This window comes from Mobula hypostoma, chromosome 3 (genome assembly GCF_963921235.1).
Source record: "Mobula hypostoma chromosome 3, sMobHyp1.1, whole genome shotgun sequence".
Classification (NCBI taxonomy): Eukaryota; Metazoa; Chordata; class Chondrichthyes; order Myliobatiformes; family Myliobatidae; genus Mobula; species Mobula hypostoma.
This window is the reverse complement of record NC_086099.1, coordinates 115,801,474-115,818,253: the sequence shown is the minus strand read 5'-3', so window position 1 is coordinate 115,818,253 and position 16,780 is coordinate 115,801,474.

Here is a 16,780-nt window from a genome sequence, read left to right as displayed (position 1 = left end):
TGTAAATGTTGTTTGTAAACTGTATGTCAGGTTGATACTCCTGTTTATTCCATAATATGATCGTAACTACATTGTGGGGAGCATCACATTCTGATTCATGCGTGGTCTTCAGTTAACTTTGTGGGTAATCAAAGATGGTATGTGTATGAAATGGGGTAGTTCACTCTCAGTAAGAGAGAGAGATCGGGACTGCTAGGAATTCATACTGGACAAAATGTATGGAGATAATTATTATCTTTTCTAGTATATATTTTTTGTAAAGATTGGCAGTTTTCTTTTCACTATTTTAGCAAGTTTGATTTTTGATGCACTTAATAAGCATCCTTGCATGAAAGTCCTAAGCAACTCGAGACATTTTTTCCATTGGTTGTTATCCACGTATCGCAACAGGTGGAAATGGCCTTTCCAGCCTAATAAGCCACACCTCGGAAAGTGCCTATTTAACCGTAGCCTAATCACAGGACAATTTACCATGACAGATAAACCCTCTAAACAGTATGTCATCAGGATACAGGAGGAAACCCACATGCTCATGGGAAGGATGTACAGACAGCATCAGAACTGAACTCCAAACTCCAACACCCTGAGCCCTAGTAGAGGTTGTAGATTGATTGAAACTGGAGGGGCCGAGGAGCGAAAATGGGCGATGGACATTTGAGAGAGTTACGTGAGCTGAGAGAGTGAGTCAGAGAGACTGAGCGAGGCAGACAGAAAGAGAGTTAGAGATGCAGAGGCAGACAGACAGACAGAGAGAGATGAAGATAGTGAGCGTGGGGAAGAGAGAGAGATAGAAAGATAGAGAGTCCGGAGTGCCAGAGGCAGAGAAACCATGTGAAAGGGGAGAGGGAGGGAGGGAGAGAGGGAGGAAGGGAGGGAGAGGGAGAGATATTCCTTTTCCAATTTGGGATTGTGCTACCGAAAGCATATGAATCACTGGTAGTAGAAAAAGCAAGAAATTCGACTGAAAAAACATTACTAAGAACACCTTTACTGAAGTAAATTGAGGTAAATTATCAGCACAAACTCAAGCAAAGCAAAGGTGAAGCAAATCTGAGTGATGAACCATACAGGTGTGTTACAGAATTGACGCAGATGGAGTGAGCTATTCGGAGAAATGTTGAGGCAGAGAGTTCCGATGCCAATACATCTGGCCTGGGTGTAACGTTGTTTTGCTCTGAGCGCTGATCACTTGGAGAACTTGACAGCAGCTTTGGGCTAGGCTGCAAAATCTGGGCCTGAAGTGAGTTGCCGGGCAGCATAGTCAATGCCCAGTGTGTTTTGCTGGACCGGGGCCTGGGTCCTAGTGCGAGGTACGATATGCTGTTTGGACAATTTAAGTGCTGACCCAGATAGATTGGAAAGACTTTGTCACTCTCCTTGATGGTCACTCCTTTCTCCATGGCGCTGAGGCTATGAAGACTGCCACAGCTACTGTACTCCACAGCCGCTAACATAGAGCCATTGGGCTGCTCCAGGGTTCAGATCTAAGGACTTATTTTTGGTTCAGAATGCTGTTGTTCACTTCAATTGTTTACATAACTGGTGTATTTTCCCCTCTCTTTCTGCATCGGGTGTTGGTCTTTCATCATCATCAGGTGCCATGTCAAGTTTGAGCTTTGACTGTCATGGCCCACACACTCTTGTTTCGGATCAAGTGGATCAATTCATTGGTATTCATTTCCAGTTCTCAGGCTGCTGTCTCCATCATCATTTGTCTTTGTCTTCCTCTTGCTTTCTTCCCTTCAATCTTTCCTATAATTACCGTGCATTCTAACTCCTCTTTCCTAATCACATGTCCAATGCAGTTACGTTGCCTTTTCATGATCTCATACATTATTTCTCTTTTTGTGTTTGCTCTGTTCATGACGTCATCATTAGATATTCATTTTGTTCATGATATTCTTTGCATCCTCCTCAAAAACCACATCTCTGTTGCTTCAATTTGTTTCCTCATGTTACTAGATATTGTCCAATATTCTGATCCATATAACATAACTGGATAAACGTAATATTTCAGTACTCTGAGGTGGGTTGTCATGTCTAGTTTAGTGTTGGTCAGTATACTCTTCATTCTTGTAAAGGTGCCTTTTGCCATCCCTATTCTTCTTTTGGTGTCCATGTCGCACCTGCCATCTAATGTCACCCAGCTTCCTAAGTAGCAAAAGTTCTGTACCTGTTTTATGTCTTCCCCATTTATTCTCAGCCTGCAGATAGGATTCTCTTTCTTTTTGGATATCAACATACATTCTGTCTTTTTGCAATTGATAGATAGACCCATTTTTGCACTTTCTTCAACAATTATATCAATTAAGTTTTGTAGTACTTCCTCTGTACTTGCAATTAACACAGTGTCATTCATAGACCTGAAATTATTGATGTTTTCACCACCAAAATTGATTCCCACATTAAATAAATCAGGGAAGAAAACACACCCTTGTCTAACACCTCTCTTCATTTTCGTAAACTGACTCACTTCTCCACCTACTCTTACAGCGGCAGTTTGTTCCCAGTACAGATTTCTAATTAGGTGGAGGTCTTTTGAATCTAGATGTAGAGTTTCCTGTAATATTTCAAATAACTTATTGTTCTTTACTTTATCAAATGCTTTTGTGTAATTGATAAAACAAACAAACAAATCTTTTTGCACTTGAAGAGCTTGTTCTGATAGTATTGTTAACATCAATATCGTGTTTCTTGTACCTTTGTCTTTCACAAATCCACATTGTTCTTTGCCTATTTCAGCTTGTATCTTACTTTTAGCTCTTGTCATCAAAATTCTTTAAAGTATCTTCATGATATGACTCATTAAACTTATGGTCCTATGTAATTCACATTCTATTGCTCCAGGTTTCTTAAGAACAGTGATAAATACTGATTTTTTTAATCTCTTCTAGTATTATTCCAGTCTCATAAATGTCATTGATTAAATCAGTAAGTTTTTCAATTCCATAATCTTCAAGGGCGATAATTTGTTCTATTACTAATTCATCAGGACCTGCTGCCTTTCCTTTCTTCATCTTATTTATTGCATTACGAACTTCAGATGTTAAAGTACTTGGACCTTCAATGTTCTTCTTAATTTCTGGTTTTTTGCCTCGATCATCTTCAAACAACTCCTGAATATATTCAGTCCATCTGTTCATAATCTCATCTTTTTCCATGATAATGGTACCGTCCTTTGCTTTCAAACATCCACTTGAAGAACAGAAGAGCTTTTTACCAGTGGTTTTCTTGATTTGTTGATGTACCCTTTTGGATCAGTAAGACAAATTCTTTCTAGTTGCTCACATTCCTGGTTTAACCATTCTTCTTTGGCTTTTTGACATAAGCTTTAACTTTTTTACCTAGGGATTTATATTCCATAGGATTTGCTTTCTTCAGTCTCCTTTCTTCATTAGATTTTTGATTTCAACTGTCATCCATTTATGCTTTGGTCTTTATTTTTTAATTGGGTTCTTTCAGGTTCCTTGAATTGTGGCCACCTGTAAGCAAACAAATCTCAAGGTTCTATAATTTATACATTCTTTGACAATAAATGTACTTTAAAACTTTGAAACTTGGAAGTCACACTGACAAAGACCATCTGAAATAAAGAGAGAGACTCACACAGATAAAGAGGGACTGACGCAGATAATGGAAGAGACAGACTGAAAGAGATGGGGGAGCAGTCAAGACAAACTTTGAAATAGAGAGATAATTTTGGAGAAGGTGAGACTGGAAAGCAGACAAGTAGAGACTGAGAGTTACGCCGAAATTGAGAGGCTGATACAGACACACAGCGACTGAGAGACCCATGCAATCTAATTCAGAGAGAAAGTCAGGGAGTCCATTGAGACAGAAAGGCAGATGAAGAGGGACTGAGAGAGCAAGAGAAGCACAGAAAGAGATTGAGAGGCATTGTATCTGTCAACGGAAAAGAGAAATCAAGTGAGACAAAACGAGAGAGAGAGTGGAAGAAGTTGGTGAAACTTGTCTTCACTGTACGTGCTCTGTGTCAGATGTAGAATATGCTGCCTGTTATCCAATCACAGGCGGGTTTAAGAAAGTGTCAGTTCCTGTTCTATATTCTGTTGCTTTGAATCCCACAATACCAAAATACAACTTGAAGATGCTGCAGTCTTTCATGCTGAGGGTTCTCTGCCTGCTCTCCACCTCCCTCTTGACCATCTGCATGGGTAAGGTCCGATTTTAGATTGATGCTGGTTATTGTGTATGAGCCTTGCCTTGGTTTTCACTGTGTGTAAAGGACTCTCAGTCGATTGTGGTCACACCTTGGCTCTCTGCTAGTCTGTACACTGCCCAGCTGTCCCAAAAGTACAACACACTATTGCCTTGCCCTGTCCTCCTTCCTTCATTAATTGGATTTATGTTCTCTTGATATCAACTCTCTCCCTCTGTCTGTATATATAATGTGTGCATGTGTGTGTGTGTGTGTGTGTGTGTGTGTGTAAATGCTCCTTTGCTCTTTGTCCTCTCCAGCCCTGTCTCTAATTCTACAACCTGACTCATTAGCCTTGAAAATTACCTCGTCTTTGCCTTTGTTCTCCCCAACTCCCACTCATCTCTCACTCTCTGTCTCTCTCAATCTCTGTTTCTCTGTCTCTCTCTCTTAACTCTCCAACTCCCATCTGTTTCCTGATATCCAGAGTGGAGCCCAGCACTATTCTGGCTGCATATACTTCTTGTTCACCAGAACTGCTCTGAGCCTGAACCACTTCCACCCAGCATCTGCTGCAGAGTTTGACCAAACGTCCTGCATTTGAATATCAGCTCATCATACAAACTAACTGCAGCTTCCCTCTGTCACACAAAGTGAGCCCAGCTTCCCTCTGTCACTGGATCAGAGGGTATTCAGAAATGTACTAATGTCTTCCAGAACTTGGAGGGAAAGCCAGGGGACAGGCCAGTGACCAGTCAGGACAGAGGACACCAGATGGTTTATGATGAGGGCTTGGCCCCTGAAAGAAAGCATTCAGAACAGTCCTGGCCAACTCCAGTTCCTGCCAGATTGCTGGGGTAGTCTCCCACACAGAGAGAGTGTGTGGTAGGCCACACAGTCTCCTAAAACTAAGGGCCCATTAAGACAGCAGTGTGCAGGAGCCAAATCTGGACGACAGATTCATAGAATCAAACATCTTGCAGGTATTCACAATGAATACAAAGAAACATTAAAACCAAAATAGTAATAGTAAATAAATAAGCAATAAATATCACGAATATGAGATTCAAAGATTTGAAAGTTTATGGGAACAGTTCAGTGTTGGGGCGAGAGAAGTTGTCCCCTCTGGTTCAGGAGCCTGATGGTTGAGGAGTAATAATTGTTCCTGAACCTAGTGGTGTGGGTCCTGAGGCTCCTGTACCTCCTTCCCTGATGGTCTGGATGGGTGGAGGTCCATGATGATAGATGCTGCTTTTGTAACCCAGGTTAATTAAACCCAAAGATTTAATGCTGGAAAGCTCCAGCTGGGGAGGGATGAAACCGAACTTGAAAAAGAAAACTTGGAAAAAAGGCTGTGCGAGAATGAGGCGTGGCTGACACAGGTGCAGACAAGTGAGAGAAGTGGAGTAAACCATTCAAAACTAAAGGTGTGAACTGTTACAGGTGGAATTAGTAGTGAGCATCTCGATTCTAATTACTAGAAAAGCTCAGGGGAAAACTCTGGAGGAGAGAATATCGATGAAAAGGTTATTGAAGCCCTGACTACAACAGGCAGCAGCTATACCGAGACAAGATTGGCAGAGACGAGTGTCCAAGATCTCTACCGTGTAACCGGGAATTAGTTCTGGTAAATCATATCTGAATTTGATTTTCTGGAAGAACTGATTACTTTGCTTTGATAAGTTACTGAAAGAGATTTACTTGGTTTAAAAATTGTGATGTTGGAGAATTGTTGTGAAAGGACTTAAACTGTGTAGATATATTCTTTGAATTTGAATTTGTAGACATACTGACTGGAACTGAAATTGAAGTTAATCATAATACTTAAAAATAGGAATTCAATTAGTTTTCTAACTAACTAGGGATAAATAAAAAGGCAATTGTTGGTCTGTAAACCATTAAATAGAGAATAACACTAAATCTAATTAGTTAGAGGAATTGGAGTAACAAGGCTTATTCTAATGAATATCACTGATTCTAATTAAACAGCACTTTGGTTTTCGCTTGGTATCTGAAATTTGGAACCTAAATAGAATGTCGTAATTTTGAAGTGTTCTTACTCATGTAAATATTTAGTATATGCATTTTTGTGAACCAAACTTCCCTTCAGAAACGTGACTTTTCGATTCACTGCCTCCTTCCAATACCTGGAGCTTCTGATGGTCCACAAGCACCTCGTGTAGTACGATGCAATTAGATTTCTCATAAAGGGTGCGGTGTCCTGTCACACAAGATCAGACCAGTGCTACACAGGTGAGCCAGCCAGCAGGCAGTGTATCAGATAACCAGTAACACACTCATTAGTATACAAAGCACTTAAAACCTACAGTGAAAGAAAATGGAAGACATAGAGGAAAAGGGAGTTAAAATCCCCAGACATGAGGAAATCTCTAGATCCTGGAATTTCAAGCAACATACATAAAAATTGCTGGTGAATGCAGCAGGCCAGGCAGCATCTCTAAGAAGAGGTACAGTAGACGTTTCGGGCCGAGACGTTGACTGTACCTATTCCTAGAGATGCTGCCTGGCCTGCTGCGTTCACCAGCAACTTTTATGTGTGTTGTTTAAAATCCCCAGTACTGTTTTTTTCAGTGGCATACATGGAACAGAAAATGATGAAGGAGTACCAGACTTTCTATAAGAATGTGGTTCAGTTGCCAGAATTATTCCTCCACCTGACCCCGGTGCAGAATAACTCAATCCCTGTAATACAGACTAATGGAGTTACAGTGAACCCATCCCACTCTCCCAGTGATCCTAACCCTCCAGATAATCAAAGAGACATAGTGGAGCCCATTGTGTGCAGTGAGGACTTGATAACTCATGGTAATCCAGCAGTACGGCTCTGAACGTTTTCTGGTAGAACCCATCATCCACCTAATGAGGGAGTTTGTGAGACAGCGTGCTAGTGTTGAACTGCTCTTGCAAGACCCATGTGTGTCTGATCTTCGTAGAACACAGAATATACGTGAAAGAATTCTTCCACCAGCTTCTGACATCATCAGGTCAACAAGTCCTGGAGCTTCACCTGCTATTTACATCAACTCCTAGATTCAGCTTTTGCCACCTGGAAGACAGTAGCGAATTTTTTGCAGAATTCATGAATAAGGTACAAAACATGGATGAAACACCATCTGCCTCCCTACAGCGGCTATAGGTGGAGTTGACACTGACTGTAAAGCAATGCAGAGTTGAATAAACTGAGGCTAACAAGCATCTTTTAAAGCAGGTTTATAGGGCGTGTTGGGACTGCTCCCTGATCTTAGAGCTGCAATTGGAACAGGAAAAAAGAAAACCCGCCATCGTTTACCGCACACATGAAACATCATTGAGGAACAGTCAAACAAGGTGCCCGTGTACAGTCTCAGGCCACAGCATCCTGTAAAGAAGATGATGTAGCACAGATAATTTCAGTTACTTCTCAACTGACTAAACAAATCACTGAGCTTCAAAGTCTACTAGATACTCTTCAAACTACAAAACAGCAGAAGGTATAAGTGAGCTCGAAGGCAACAAGTGATAAGCCACTAAAAGGAAATCCTGACACAAAAGATAAACAAGAGACCACGATCACTGACAAACAGCCAAGTGTCAAACCAAAACCTTGGTCGTATTTTAAATGTGGCGAAGATGGGCACGTAGCCAACTCTTGCTGCTGTAAACAAAATCCAGCAGGAGGAACAGAAAAGGGAAGACAGCTTGAAAAGAGACAGAGTGAGAGGGAATCACGTCACGGCACTTTTCAGCCTCATTTTAAACTAGAACCGATTACTCTCACCCGACAAACAGGTATTGTTGACAAAGCTCCAAGATCTTGGTTGGTGGAACAAAGTACGTGAGAGGGTACAGGGACCATGGTGTACAAAGGCTGTTGTAAATCTAGTCAAGAAGAAAAAAAATCTTACGAAAGATTCAAAAACCTAGGAAATGATAGAGATCCGGAAAATTATAAGGCCAGCAGGAAGGAGCTTAAGAACGAAACTAGGAGAGCCAGAAGGGGCCATGAGAAGGCCCTGGAAGACAGGATTAATGAAAACCCCAAGGCATTCTACAAGTATGTGAAGAGCAAGAGGATAAGATGTGAGAGAATTAGACCCATCACAGGTGACAGTGTGTATGGAACCGGGGGAAATAGCAGAAGTACATAATGAGTACTTTGCTTCAGTATTCACTACGAAAAAGGATCTTGGCAATGGTAGGGATGACTTACAGTGAACTGAAAGCTGGAGCATATAGGCATTATAAAAGAGGATGTGCTGGAGATTTTGGAAAGCATCAAATTGGATAAGTCACTGGGACTGGACGAGATGTACCCCAGGCTATTGTGGGAGGTGAGGGAGGAGATTGCTTAGCCTCTGGTGATGATCTTTGCATCATCAATGGAGACAGGAGAGTTTTCAGAGGATTGGAGGGTTGTGGATGTTGTTCCATTATTCAAGAAAGAGAGTAGAGATAGCCCAGGAAATTATAGACCAGTGAATCTTACTTCAGTGGTTGATAAGTTAATGCAGAGGATCCTGACAGGCAGGATTTATGAACAATTGGAGAGGCATAATATGATCAGGAGTAGTCAGCATGGCTTGTGAAAGGCAGGTCGTGCCCCAGGAGCCAGACTGAATTTTTTGAGGATGTGACTAAATACATTGATGAAGGTAGAGCAGTATATGTAGTGTATATGGATTTCAGCTAAACATTTGATAAGGCACCCCATGCAAGGCTTATTGAGAAAGTAAGGAGGCAATGGATCCAAGGGGATATTGCTTTGTGGATCCAGCACTGGCTTGCCCACAGAAGGCAAAGAGTGGTTGTAGACGGGTCATATTACGCTTGGAGGTTGGTAACCAGTGGAGTGCCTCAGGGATCGGTTCTGGGACCCCTACTCTTTGTGATTTTTTGTAAATGACCTGGATGAGGAAATGGAGGGATGGGTTAGTAAATTTGCTGTTGACATACAGGTTGGGAGTGCTGTGGATAGTGTGGAGGGCTGTCAGAGGTTACAGTGGGACATTGATAGGATGTAAAACTGGGCTGAGAATTGGCAGATGAAGTTCAACCCAGATAAGTGTGAAGTGGTTCATTTTGATAAGTCAAATATGATGGCAGAATATAGCATTAATGGCAAGACTCTTGGCAGTGTGGAGGATCAGAAGGATCTTGGGGTCCGAGTCCATAGGACACTCAAAGCTGCTGCACAGGTTGACTCTGTGGTTAAGAAGGCATACGATGCATTGGCCTTAATCAACTGTGGGATTAAGCTTTAGAGCCAAGAGGTAATGCTGCAGCTATATAGGTCCCTGGTCAGACCCCACTTGGAGTACTGTGCTCAGTTCTGGTCACTTCACTGCAAGAAGGACGTGGAAACCATAGAAAGGGTGCAGAGGAGATTTACAAGGATGTTGCCTGGACGGGAGAGCATGCCTTATGAGAATAGAAGATGAAGTTCTTTACAGGGAAATATTAACCAGAGATACAAGAACATACCAGCTTGTTTACCCTGAAAAGTTTCAATCTGATGTACGAAAGAGTCTTCACGATGACTTTGGTCACTCGGGTATTGATCGTACCCTGGATTTAGTCAGAAGCTGATTCTATTGGCCCAAGAAGGCTGCTGATGCGGAACACGAGATTAAAACATGCAGTCGATGTGTAAGGCGGAAGACCTAACCTGAGAAAGCTCAGTGAATATTGTGACAACTCGATCCTTACAGTTGGTCTGCATGGGCTTTCTTACATCAGAACCTGATCAAAGTAACACAAAAGATGTGTTGGTAATAACTGATCATTTCACTAAATATGCTTTGGCTAATCCTAAACCCAACCAAAAAGTAAAGACGGTTGCAAAGTGCCTGTGGGAGCATTTCATCTCGCTTTATGATTATTCCAAGTGCCTACAGAGCGATGAGAGGCCTGACTTTGAATACTAGTTGATTAAAGGATTGTGTGAGATGGCTGGAATTCAAAAATTCAGAACTGCACTATATCATCCCAGAGGAAACCCTGTTGAGAGGCTTGGCTGAACCCTCTTAAATATGCTGGGCACCCTGGAGACGAAAGACAAAAATTGCTGGTGAGAATTTGTGAAATCCCTCGTCCATGCTTATAATTGTACTAGGAATGAGACAACTGGCTTTAATCCTTACAAATCGATATTTGGACAACAACCCAGAATCCTAGTTGACTTAACATCTGGACTACCCTTGAAAGGCAAACATGGTACATCACACTCGCAGTACACATCACACTCGCAGTACAAAATTCAAAATCTCATCTTCAGGAAAGCTGCAAGATATAACGGGGAACTCACGGAAAATGGCAGACTGAAACGAGACCAGATATGACAAATGTGACAGCTTTAGAGTTGTGTAACGCACTGTAAGGTTTCACTGCTAATGTAATCGCTTCTTTGTAATGTTCACTGCTGAGGCAATGGTTTCTTTGCAGCAGCAATGTTTGGGTTATGGCTGGAGATAACAGGATGTATGTTAGCCAAGAAGAGATTGCTGCTATGTCTTGTGAGTCTGGAAAGATGTTTTTTTCGCAGTATTTTATCAAGGAGAGATGAAGAGGGAAGACGTGTGTAGACAGAGCATTTAATTGCACATGGTTCCCCCCACCTTGTCTTTCTTCCCGGACCTCCTGTCCCTTGATCCTCTCGTATCCCTTTTACCAATCACCTGTCCAGCTCTTGGCTCCATCCCTCCCCCTCCTGTCTTCTCCTATCATTTTGGATCGCCCCCTCCCCCTCCAACTTTCAAATCTCTTACTCACTCTTCCTTCAGCTAGTCCTGAGGAAGGGTCTCGGCCTGAAATGTCGACTGCACCTCTTCCTAGAGAAAACGGGGAAAAGTTGACTGCTGAGTCATTCAACTTCAGGGACTCCCCGGTGCTGCCAGGCTGGAAAAGGAGGCTGGTGGTGAAGATGTTAGATTAGATTATTAGATTAGATTAGATTATGAGGACACGCAGTCCTCTTTTATTGTCATTTAGTAATGCATGCATTAAGAAATGATACAATATTCCTCCGGTGTGATATCACAGAAACACAGGACAGACCAAGACTGAAAAACTGACAAAAACCACATAATTATAACATATAGTTACAACAGTGCAAGCAATACCGTAACTTGATGAAGAACAGGCCATGAGCACAGTAAAAAAGTTCAAAGTCTCTCGAAAGTCTCACATCTCATGCAGACGGGAGAAGGAAGAAAACTCGCCCTGCCATACCCGACCACAGTCCGACTCTGAGTCGTCCGAAAACTTTGAGCTCCGACCAGCCCTCCGACACTGAACACCGAGCATCATCTCTGCCGAACGCTTCGACCCCATCCCCGGCCACCAGCAGCAAGAAAAGCCGAGGATTTTAGGGCCTTCCCTCTGGAGAATATCGATCGCACAGTAGCAGTGACAGCGAACCAGCCATTTCAGAAGTTTCTCCTCATGTTCCTCCGTGCTCTCACGGCTGTCTCCATCAAATCAGAATTCTGCACGGTACCCTATTTAACAAATACGATATAATTTCACCAGAGAGGTTACGCATGCTGCATTGCGCCGCCATCTTCTCCTCCCGCCTCCCGATGTTGAAGCTGGAATGTGTCTTTTCCATTGGTGAGTTTGATGTAGGTTGTTCCAAGAGCACTCGTCACACTATCTGGGTGACCGAGGACATCCCATTTAGAGAGAGGTCGCGGCGACTGGCCTCTGCAGACGTGGAAGACGTGCGGCAGCATTTGTGTACTATGAAGGAAGCTGGGATCATCACTGCGTCCCGAAGCCCCTATGTGTCCCCAGTAGTAGTGGCCCGAAAGAAGAACAGGAAGGTACGTATGTGTGTGGACTATAGGACTCTGAACAGGTGCACCTTCCTTGACCAGTGCACTGTCCCGATGATCGAAGATACATTGGCCTGTCTGAGTGGTGTGAAGTGGTTTGGTGTGACGGATTTGAGGAATGGATATTACCAGATGCTGATGAGTGAGGCCGACAAAGAGAAGACAGTATGAAAGAATGCCCCAGGGCATCTCGGGAGCCCCTACAACCTTCCAGCAGGTCATGGAGAAGATGGTGGGGGATATGAACCTACTTGAGGTGTTGGTATATTTGGATAACCTTATAGAATTTGGATCCACCTTGGAAGAACATGAAGCGAGGCTGCTGAAGGTACTGGGCCGCCTGAGAGCTGAAGGGTTAAAACTTTCCCTGGACAAGTGCCAGTTCAGCGAAACATCTGTTAGCTATGTCGGACACATAATCTCATGGATGGAGTAGCTACAGACCTGGCTAAGATAGAAGTGGTGACCACTTGGCCAAGGCCCCAGACTGTTAGCACTCTGCGCTCGTTCCTTGGGTTCTGCAGTTATTATCGGAGATTCGTGAAGGGATACGCCAAAGTGAGTCATCTGTCGAATCAGCTTCTGTGTGTTTACCCTCCCTTGGGGAAGAAAGGGAGGGGGAGAAAAGGACAGGAAGGTGGAAAATATCTAAACCCGACAGAGCCCTTTGGACAGAGGTGGGATGTAAAACGTGAGGAGGCCCTTCAGTTGCTGAAGGAATTGCTGACCCAGGCGCCAGTGCTGGCTTTTGCAGATCCCCGATTGCCATATGTACTGCATACGGATGCCAGCCGAGAGGGGCTAGGGGGCATCCTGTATCAGGACCAGGGCACTGGGTTGAGGCCTGTGGCATTTGTCAGCTGGAGTTTGTCGCCCTCCGAGAGAAATTATCCCATGCACGAGTTGGAAATCCAGACGTTGAAATGGGCGGTGGTCGATAAGTTGAGTGACTATCTCTATAGGGCCAAGTTTGAGGTGAGGACGGACAACATCCCCCTAACTTATATCCTGACCTTGGCGAAACTGGATGCCACAGGCAATTGTTGGTTGGCAGCGTTGTCTGCCTATGATTTCAGCCTGAAGTACTGGCTGGGGGGCTGGAACATTGATGCCGATGCTTTGTCCTGATGAGTGAATGAGGGACTGGACATGGACGAGGAGTGGAAGAGCACTTCCGCCCCTGGGGTGAAGGCCATGTATCAGCTTTCCACAGTGGAAAAGGAGAGGCAGGATCGAGCGGTAGATCAACTGGGGGCTTCCGATGACGCCATACCCGGGCTGATTGTAACCTGACTGCTCTGAAGACAAGTCAGCTGCCGGAATTGAGTTCTGGGGAAATGGTAGCTGCTCAGCGAGGTGACCCGGGCATTGGCACTATTTGGTCTGCGGTTGAAAAGGGAGACATGGCTCAGGCGGAGAAGACGAAACACGCTTCGGTGCCTCCATTACTGAAAGAATGGCCTCGGTTGGAGTTGAAGAACCAGATCTTATACTGGGTCACATTACCCCTGGACCGACCTCAGCGTTGCCAGCTGGTTCTGCATGAGAAGTATCAGAACATTGCGTTGAAGTCACTTCATGATGATTCTGGACATTTGGGGGTTGAAAAGACCTATGGATTGCTCAGAGACCAGTTTTACTGGCCCCGAATGAAGTCGGAGGTTGAAGAATACTGCAAGTCATGCATTCGTTGCATATGGCGGAAGACACTGCCGACACAGGTAGCCCTTGCAGAGTGCAGGGCCCCTGGACCTGGTGTGTATGGATTTCCTCTCCATGGAACCCGATGCCAGTCATCACGGACCACCACACCAGATATGCTCAGGTTTTCCCTACCAAGGACCAGAGGGTGACTACAGTGACAAAAGTGTTCTGGGAGAAGTATTTCATTTATTATGGCCTTCCCAGGCGGATACATAGTGACCAGGGACGGGACTTCAAGAGCAAACTCATCTATGAGTTACTGGGCATGCTTGGAGTTGAGAAGTCGAGGATCACTCCCTATCACCTGCAGGGCAATCCTCAGCCTGAGAGGTTTAATCGGACCTTGCTAGACATGCTCGGGACCCTGGAGATCTGCAAGAACAGCAGGTGGATTCAACATATTGGGCATCTGGTTCACAGTTACAACTGTACACGAAATAAATCTACTTGGTACTTGCCATATTATCTGATGTTTGGGCATGAGGTGAGGTTGCCCATTGACTTTTGTTTTGGCACTGATGAGGGTGACTTACCACCGAAGCCTTATCTGAAGTATATGTCTGATATGAGGAGAGAGCTGAAAAGGGCTTATGAATTGGCTGGGGTCGTGGCTGCCAAGCAGAATCGAGGAAATAAGAGGAGGTATGATCAGAAAGTGAGGTTCTCCCAACTCCTGCTGGGAGGCCGAGTCCTCATAAAGAATTTGGGGCTACCTGGAAAGCATAAGTTGGCTGACCGCTGGGCATCCACACCCTATGTGGTGGAGAGTCAGATGCCAAACCTACCAGCTTTCCGGGTGAAACCAGAGGAGAGGAATGGGCCTGTCAAGATTCTTCTTCGGAACCACCTATTGCCCCTGGGACAAGAGGTGCAGTTAGACCCAGAACCTGACTTGGAGTCTACACCTAGTAAGAGGACTCTGCGAAAACACGGGGTGACTGCAGGGCCCACAGCGGAAGAGGCTGGGCCGGGCCCTGCCCATGAGAGGGATACTGATTCTGAGGATGATGATCTGGATGTGTGATATATGCTGCCGTTCGCTAACTCCCCATTAATTGAGGAAGATACTCCTGGCCCTTCTCCCACTGAGTCAGGTGAGGTGGAGGGGGCTATCTGTGGGCAGCCTGGGTTACCGCAGGACCCTGAAGGAGAGGAAGCAGGGCCTGGACATGGAACAGAGGGCTCTGAATTGCAGGGGGGCATGAGTGATAGATTGAGGGAGGACTCGCCAAGTAGACCTGAAGTATCCCCAGTAGCGTCTAAGCCTGACGAGTCAGGCGAGGAGGTATGGAGGTCTCAGAGAATTAGGAGACCACCGGATCGGTTGGCCTATGTAGCGCCAGGGGAACAGGGCGTGATCTCTACTGTTTTGGGGAGCTATGTCACTGCCTTTTGTACCTGAATTGGGCTTTGTGTTTTGCAGGAAGGGTTGACGAATTATCTCAACGTCATGAAGACATTACTCAATTTGGTGGGGGGAGAGTGTAACGCACTGTAAGGTTTCACTGCTAATGTAATGGCTTCTTTGTAATGTTCACCGCTGAGGTAACGGTTTCTCTGTAGCACCAATGTCTGGGTTATTGCTTGAGATAACAGGATGCATGTTAGCCAATAAGAGATTGCTGCTGTGTCTTGTGAGTCTGGAAGGATGTTTTTCATGGTCTTTGTCGAGGAGAGATGAAGAGGGAAGACGCGTGTGGAGAAAGCTGGTATACCACTGGAAGGAGTGGACTGGGATCTGAGGGTCCGAAGGTCGGTGACGTTTGGAGGAGATAGATGGTGGAAGGAGGACTACTGAGTGAGCTCCAACATGAACTTTGACTTGACTTGGGCCCTTTTTTATTTTCATTACTAACCCTATATTCATATTAAGATTCATAAATTTCAATTATTTAATTGCATATGGTGTACTGTCTGATAGATTGCGTTGTGGGTTTGTAACCGGGAGTACATTACACAGCATCCACACAAGCGCCATTACCCAGTTTGGCGGGCCGAAGGCTGTTTCCCCTGGAAGAACACGAGCTTGGCGAGCCTGAGGGTCACAGTTGAAAGAAGGAGACGAGTGCTACTAAGGAATGTGCACCTACAAGGTAAAAACAAACTTGCCGATAAATGGTTAGAAATAGTCTGTGTAGTGGTGAGCCAAACTGGTGATCTGCCTGTCTACAAGACACATCCTGAGAACCAGTCTGGGCCCATACCAACATTCCATGGGGATCTATTGCTCCCTTGTGGATTTCTTCCTTCTGAAGATGAACAACTTTCTCCAGTCCCTTTTTACCAGTACACATCTCACAGGAGTACCAAGAACGAACAGTCAGCTGAAGAGGAAGAAAATCCAATTGACGAGGATGAGGTTTATTACCTCAGACCAAGACTTGACATTGTAGATGAACCTTCTGAAAGTCGAGAAAACTGTGGACAGTTACACAAATGAATTGTGGGCTCCAAACCAAGCCCAAATCAGTCACTTGCACTCACTCCAGTTACAGACCCAGTGCTGGGATGCCAAAGAAATGAAAGTTCTAAAATAGAGGAATCTACTGTAGAAAGTAACTTACTTGTAGGTCCTGAAGAAAACCCAGTGGAATCAACAACAAATGAGGAAATGTATGATCAGTGTATCTTACCTGATGAAAGAAGTCTGGAAATGTTGTCAACCCCAGATGAGCCTGAAATTCAACAAGGAAAAGAGATACATGGTGAAGTGTTAACTAGAACAGACACAATAAATGAGAATTCTCATAAAGGAGAGCCCAAACTCAGAAGGTCTGTAGACACAGAAAACAATCTAGAACTCTGACATATCTTGAACTGGAAAATCCTTTAGTGACAACAGGTTTCATAGAGTCTCTTCGAGATTTCACGTGTTTAACCTCCTCAAACTCATTACAGTGCAACCTGTAGCTGTGTACAAAGGGACTTGCATAAATTCAAAGCGAGAGGCTGAAAACCACGTGAATTAAACCCAAAGATGTAATGCTAGAAAGCTCCACCTGTGGAGGGATGAAACCGAATTTAAAAAGGAGAATGTGGGGAAAAGACCCTGCGCAAGAACGAGGCATAGCTGACACAGGTGCAG